The sequence below is a fragment of the Colossoma macropomum genome, unplaced genomic scaffold (assembly GCF_904425465.1).
Source record: "Colossoma macropomum unplaced genomic scaffold, Colossoma_macropomum, whole genome shotgun sequence".
Lineage (NCBI taxonomy): Eukaryota > Metazoa > Chordata > Actinopteri > Characiformes > Serrasalmidae > Colossoma > Colossoma macropomum.
The window spans coordinates 35782524-35790023 of NW_023494786.1; the positions used below are offsets into that span (position 1 = coordinate 35782524).

The 7500-nt window shown below is 42.3% G+C and overlaps 1 protein-coding gene across 2 annotated transcripts in view; it reads left to right on the forward strand.

The window, feature by feature from the left end:
- LOC118804798 (fibronectin type III domain-containing protein 3B-like) overlaps window positions 1-7500 on the forward strand; it is a 188685-nt gene that overhangs the window by 89095 nt on the left and 92090 nt on the right. The window contains exon 2 of one of the 2 annotated variants that reach the window (XM_036565450.1): window positions 229-376. The exons of the other annotated variant lie outside the window; for it this stretch is intronic. The gene's annotated coding sequence lies outside the window, so the exon portion shown is untranslated. The remainder of the gene's footprint in view (window positions 1-228; window positions 377-7500) is intronic. 2 annotated transcript variants of the gene reach the window in all.

Genomic DNA, 7500 nt, shown 5'->3' on the forward strand with positions numbered 1-7500 from the left:
GAGAGGTGTAGGTGCAGATAGAGGACGGGTAGCAAGGGAGATAGAGGGACGTTGGGGCTGGTAGGATCAGTGAGAGGCAGTTGGGGCCGATCAACACCTAGAAGGATTTCTTGGTTCAGTATGTGAGAGACTTATATGAGAGTGATTTTGTGGAAGATTTATTTGGCCAAACTCTCTTCGTCCTCTTCCTTCTACCGGCTTTAGCATCTGTATCTAAATCCCCAACAGCACACAGGAATCCATACTGAGTGATCACACCGAGTGGCTGTAGAATAAAGATCAGATGGAGCTGTAGAGCAGGAGCAGCTGACGTGGCACTTTTCTGCTCTAACACAAACTCCTGCTGAGTGATGAAAGTTCTGGATCCTCTGAACAGGTTTGGAGCTTCACACACACATACAGCAAACTAGCCAACGTTCAGCCATGTGTAAACTAAAACAAATGCAGCACACATGGTGTTGCTCTGGGGGAAGAGTTGTATTAGTGATTTCTTGCACATTGTCCAGCATGCGGTCAAAATTAGTCCTCATGGCCAGGAAAGATTATTTTGTTTGAGACTTTTCAGGTGTCAGTTTTCAGCCTTGTGATCAGCTCACAGACTTCAGACGTGCTCAGATGCTGTCAATAGCATTTACAGCTAAAACTGATCAGGGCCAGTAGAAGGAGATTGAAACATTCTGTAATTAGCTCTGAAACATTGGCTTGTGTGAGCTCTGTTGTTTATCCCTGAAATATGTGGGTGTTTATCCCTGAAATGTGTGGGTGTTTATCCCTGAAATGTGTGGGTGTTTATCCCTGAAATGTGTGGGTGTTTATCCCTGAAATGTGTGGGTGTTTATCTCTGAAATGTGTGGGTGTTTATCCCTGAAATGTGTGGGTGTTTAACTCTGAAATGTGTGGGTGTTTATCCTGAAATGTGTGGGTGTTTATCTCTGAAATGTGTGGGTGTTTATCCCTGAAATGTGTGGGTGTTTATCTCTGAAATGTGTGGGTGTTTATCCCTGAAATGTGTGGGTGTTTATCTCTGAAATGTGTGGGTGTTTATCCCTGAAATGTGTGGGTGTTTATCTCTGAAATGTGTGGGTGTTTATCCCTGAAATGTGTGGGTGTTTATCTCTGAAATGTGTGGGTGTTTATCCCTGAAATGTGTGGGTGTTTATCTCTGAAATGTGTGGGTGTTTATCCCTGAAATGTGTGGGTGTTTATCTCTGAAATGTGTGGGTGTTTATCCCTGAAATGTGTGGGTGTTTATCTCTGAAATGTGTGGGTGTTTATCTCTGAAATGTGTGGGTGTTTATCCCTGAAATGTGTGGGTGTTTATCTCTGAAATGTGTGGGTGTTTATCTCTGAAATGTGTGGGTGTTTATCCCTGAAATGTGTGAATGTTTACTCCTGAAATGCTTGTGTTTATTCTGAAATGCATGGGTGTTTATTCCTGAAATGGGTGAGTGTTCATTCCTGAAATGTATAGGTGTTTAACTCTGAAATGCATGGGTGTTTATGGGCGTTGATCCCTGAAATGTGTGGGTCTTTAACTCTGAAATGCATGTGCGTTTATCCCTGAAATGCCTGGACGCTTATCCCTGAAATGTATGGGCATTTATCCTTGAAATGCATGGGTGTTTATGCCTGAAATGCGTGTGTGTTTATTCCTGAAATGCGTGTGTGTTTATTCCTGAAATGCGTGTGTGTTTATTCCTGAAATGCATTTGTGTTTATTCCTGAAATGTGTGTGTGTTTATTCCTGAAATGCGTGTGTGTTTATTCCTGAAATGCATGGGTGTTTATCTTGAAATGTGTGAATGTTTATCCTGGTGTTTGACTCTAGTGTTTGTCCCTAAAATGCGTGTTTATCCCTGAAATGCTTGGGTGTTTAACCCTGAAATCTGTGGACTTTTAACTCTTAAATATATGGTTGTTTAACCTTAAAATGTGAGGGCAGTTTATTCCTGAAATACATTGACATTTTAATCTGAAATGCCTGGGTGTTTATTACTGATATATGTGAGCGTTTAACCCTGAAATACATGAGCTTTTTATCCTGAAATGGGAGGGTGTTTAGCTCTGAAATATGTAAATGTATGAGTGTTTAACCCTGAAATGCATGGCCAGCTAACCTTGAAATGCATGGGTGTTTAACTCTTAAATGCATGAGCACTAATTTGAGCTATTAAATGCATGGAAATTAAACCTGTAAGTGTGTGGGTGTTTATCCTGTAAATGTGTGGGTGTTTATCCTGTAAATGCGTGGGTGTTTAACCTGTAAATGCGTCAGTGTTTATCCTGTAAATGCGTCAGTGTTTATCCTGTAAATGCGTGGGTGTTTAACATGTAAATGCGTGGGCGTTTATCCTGTAAATGCGTGAGCGTTTATCCTGTAAATGCGTGGGCGTTTATCCTGTAAATGCGTGAGCGTTTATCCTGTAAATGCGTGGGCGTTTATCCTGTAAATGCGTGAGCGTTTATCCTGTAAATGCGTGAGCGTTTATCCTGTAAATGCGTGGGCGTTTATCCTGTAAATGCGTGAGCGTTTATCCTGTAAATGCGTGAGCGTTTATCCTGTAAATGCGTGGGCGTTTATCCTGTAAATGCGTGAGCGTTTATCCTGTAAATGCGTGAGCGTTTATCCTGTAAATGCGTGAGCGTTTATCCTGTAAATGCGTGGGCGTTTATCCTGTAAATGCGTGAGCGTTTATCCTGTAAATGCGTGAGCGTTTATCCTGTAAATGCGTGGCCGTTTATCCTGTAAATGCGTGAGCGTTTATCCTGTAAATGCGTGGGCGTTTATCCTGTAAATGCGTGAGCGTTTATCCTGTAAATGCGTGAGCGTTTAACATGTAAATGCGTCAGTGTTTATCCTGTAAATGCGTCAGTGTTTATCCTGTAAATGCATGAGCGTTTATCCTGTAAATGCGTGAGCGTTTATCCTGTAAATGCGTGGGCGTTTATCCTGTAAATGCGTGAGCGTTTATCCTGTAAATGCGTGGGCGTTTATCCTGTAAATGCGTGAGCGTTTATCCTGTAAATGCGTGAGCGTTTATCCTGTAAATGCGTGAGCGTTTAACATGTAAATGCGTCAGTGTTTATCCTGTAAATGCGTCAGTGTTTATCCTGTAAATGCATGAGCGTTTATCCTGTAAATGCGTGGGCGTTTATCCTGTAAATGCGTGGGCGTTTAACATGTAAATGCGTCAGTGTTTATCCTGTAAATGCGTCAGTGTTTATCCTGTAAATGCGTCAGTGTTTATCCTGTAAATGCGTGGGTGTTTATCCTGTAAATGCGTGGGTGTTTATCCTGTAAATGCGTGAGCGTTTATCCTGTAAATGCGTGAGCGTTTATCCTGTAAATGTGTGAGCGTTTATCCTGTAAATGCGTGAGCGTTTATCCTGTAAATGTGTGAGCGTTTATCCTGTAAATGTGTGAGCGTTTAACCTGTAAATGGGACACAACCTCTCTTTCTCTTGCTTTCTTTCTGTCTTTCTTTTGTTCGTTCTTTTTCTCTCAGCTGATCAGACACCAGTGATTTCTCTCATTCTTACACACCCTGTCTGCTGCTGTTTTGGTTTGGATTCTCAGCCAAGAGCCCTGAGGGAGTAAAAAAAGTCCTGCTGCTCAGCAGTATTAAGATTGTTTCCACTGCCGCTGCTGCAGTCTGCTGTGGCAAAGCGACGCCAGCTGGTGCCATGTGCTTCTCTGGAAAGAGGAAAATATCATGTATTTATTAATTCAAGATGTTCGCCCACACAAAAGAACGTTTATATAGGTTGTTTCGTCATTAAACAGCATCATCCTTTTCTATTTTTCTGTTTACATTCTGTTAAAGCGAAAGTTTGGCAACAAAATTCACCCCCCCCCCCACCCCACCTTACTGCAGATGTGGCTGATCAGTCAAGGCATGTTTGGTGTCTGAAGTTTGCTTCTTTAGTTTTAGCGCTGGAGCTACAAGGCTAATGTATCTAACAGGTAATGAAGGCTTATACCCCACCAATTAGCATGGTGCTAACTGCATGCCTACAGTACTGTGTATTTCTTTTAATTACATTCCAGTCAGAATGTCCATTTATTATTCGTTTTTCAGCGTCAGGAAAGCATATTTAACCGAAAATCACACCAAATCCTCATCAGCTGAATCGACCCTCAGCTGTCTGACTGTTCAGTGAGTCACTCTTTCCCTTTATTCCAGCTTCCATTCTGTTCAGGAGACTCACTTTCAGTTCCTCAAAGAATCTGCAGACACACCTCCAAAGTTCAGTCTTAGAAGCTGGTTGATGATTTTCTGAAGTAATCAAACACATTCAGTGGTGTTGAGGTCTGGACTCTGGGGTGGTCAGTCCATCGTTCAGCTTCTTTGTTTGATGTGTCCGTCTCCTTTTCTCAGTGAGGTTCTTCTTGATCAGCTACACATCCTTTCAGACCCACAGCGCTGAGTCGTCTTCTCACAGTGTAGGGATGGACAGAAACACCTGTGGATGTTTTCAGATCTGATCAGCTTGATTTTCTCCTCTCTCTCAGAGATGAAAGCTTTAAGTGCTGTTTATCTGATGGGGGCAGTTTTGGGGTTGACCAGGTCTTCCAGGTGGTGGTTGGGAGCCCTAATCTCCTCAGAAATATCTAACTTGTACTTAATGACTGTTATGACCAGAAAGGATTGTCTGCCACCATTTGTAGTTACGTCTGTTGTCTATTTTTTAAGTGGCAAGAAGGAAAAATGTGTAAATATGAATTTCCACCAAACTATCACTTCAATTATTCCTCTTTTTCAGCTATTTGTCTGTACAGTGTGTACTCATATGTGGGTGTGTAGATGTTAGACCTTGAGTACTTACTTATGTTTGTTGAAGAAAGGGGTAAACACAAAGAGCCCCCGCACAACTGCCCCCCCACCCATCTACCCACCCACATACTCGACTTTGCACTTATTAACTGGCTGTTTGTGCTGACGCTTTGAGACTAATAGGCTTATTCCGCATGTAAGGACACTATAGCCACGTACACAGGGCCCCTGTTGGGTAACTTACTAGCACTCAAGGCTTTTCCAGTAAGGACTCCTCCTCCACCCCACCAAAACAGGCCCTTTGATGTCAGCTGGAGCTGCAAGCAGAGCGATCACTGCCAAATATTTAACCAGCCTTCATAGAGCTCCTCATTTTCATTTAGCTTTATTAGATCCACCCATTTTTAATGGAGTTATTGTTCTCTTTGGTTTTCCACTCATATTCACAGTCACACACAATAAGAGCGCAGATATTAAAGCGATAGTTCAGGGGAAACTCAATCAATCCATCCGCATGAAAGAACTTTTACGTACTTTTACAGCCCATTTCTCCATTAAACGGGAATTACATTGATTATTATGAAATTCCTCCATAATTCAGTGTGTGAGATGTAAACAGAGTGACTCAGAGTGGTTTGGTGTGAAATGGTTCAGATGTCTTTACAGTGGTGGTGATAGGAACCAGGGGTCGCCATGACTACAACACAAACATAGACATTTTAGTTAATATCAAAAAAAGGGACCCTCCATTTGATCCCACTTCTATTACTGTTATTTGTATTCTGTTAAAGCGATAGTTTGGTATAATTGACCCCCACCACCTCGAATGTAACGATCAGCCGAGACATGTTTGGTGTCTGAACTCTTCTTCTTTAGCTTTAGCACTGGAGCCATCAGGCTAATGTAGCTCACAAGTAATGGAAGCTTATTTATATGCAAATTAGCGTGGCGCTAACTGCATGCCTGATTTATCTCCCATTCGCCTCAAATCTCAAAATGGAGAAAATTACGGAGAAAAGTCAGTCTTCCAGGTGGCTGCTATTGCTTTTAGCTATGCTGATGTACTTTAATCCATGATTATAGATAATGGTGAGTGTGTTTACATCCACTCAATAATCAGATCATAATCAGTTTTCTGCAGTTCTCTGATTATTCAAATGGTCATGTAAACAGCACACACTGATTTCTTAGATCAGAGTAAGGTCTAGAAATCTGATTAAGAAATCTGATAAAGAGGTTGGATTTTAGCTCAGTAATCAGATTTCTCAGTGCTGTGAACTCTTACTCTGATTTCTTTCGGGTTTCTCAGTCTGAGCATGTGCGAAAACAGACGGCGGGACTGGAAATAAGTGAGCAGCGTCACCACGAGATGCAGCAAAACCAAACACATGCTTGACGAAATGAAGGTTTTAAATATTCTTCATCTTCTGGATGAAGCAAGTTCATATTTTCAGGTAAAGTAGCACGATGTTAAATGTGAAATCCGATTACTGTCTGACTCATGTAGACCTGGAGTTTCCCCTTTATCTGATTATTACCCAAGTGCAGGTAAACGCATTGATTGTATTACTGACAAAATCTGATTTCCTGCAATCATTGGATTATTAAGTGCATGTAGACACTCATTGTGTCATGCAGTGTCAGAAACCACTTAATTAAATCTATTATAATTCCACACAGACAGCAGTTAGCGCCGTGCTAATTGGTGGGGTATAAGCTTTCATTGGTGACATTAGCCTTGTAGCTCCAAAGAAGCAAACTTCAGACACAAGCCTTGGCTGGTTAACAATATTTGGGGAGAAACTGGGGGAATTTGGTTCGGGATTAACTATCGCTTTAAAGTGGTTATGATATCAGCTCAGGAGCCTCTGTTGCTCTCGTTTCTGTGTTTCCGTCAGTTTTTGTCTCCATAATTCAGCGAGAGCGGAAAGTGCTGACGTGAGCGTTTGGGCCGTAGTGGTTTTCTCTCTCGCTCCACATTTCTGCTCCTCTCCGGCCTTCTGGAACGTTCATGCAGGATGTGACATCGTTATGTTTTCCTGTGTGGGGGCCTTTATGCCTTTTGCAGCTACTGAAGTTTGAACTGTAGAATTCATTACTGTCCGTCCTGTGATTTATACCTGTTTCTGTCTGGAGGCCGGCGATGACTTTAGCAGGCCGGAGAGAGAAAAACAGAGCGAGAGACCACAGTGGAAACATCAGCAGTGCTGCATACATCAGCCCTCAGAGTGCAGAGCTCACAGCAGCAGACAACAGGCTGGAGCCACCAGATTAAACCGTTAGTTTTTCCTAATCTCAGGGTCTGTGGTTTGGTTCTCTTGGTTCTCTAGGAAGTGATCTGTTCTGTTTCTCTTCTCTGTGTTCAGACTGCAGGCAAATCGGATTCATTTCACTAACCAGATCTTTTGAGTCGACTGTCCGCTCTGTTATTTGCGAGTGATCAGATCTAATTTGTGTGACCAGACGTCACCAGTCTATCTGTATGGGTTGCCGTGGTAACGATGTAGGCGTCAGTAACTACGTAGCTAATCTGGTGATGTGGATTTCAAACGCGGATGCAGGAGAGATGGAGGAGCATCATCTCCCCTCCAAACTCTTCAGAACTCTCTTCATCATCATGAATCTTTGGAGGTCTTCCTGAATCCCAGCACTTCATCACTCTGGATTTGACATCATCGCTGTTTGTCGTGTTGCGAGTGACGCAAAAGACACTTAGAAATCCGAT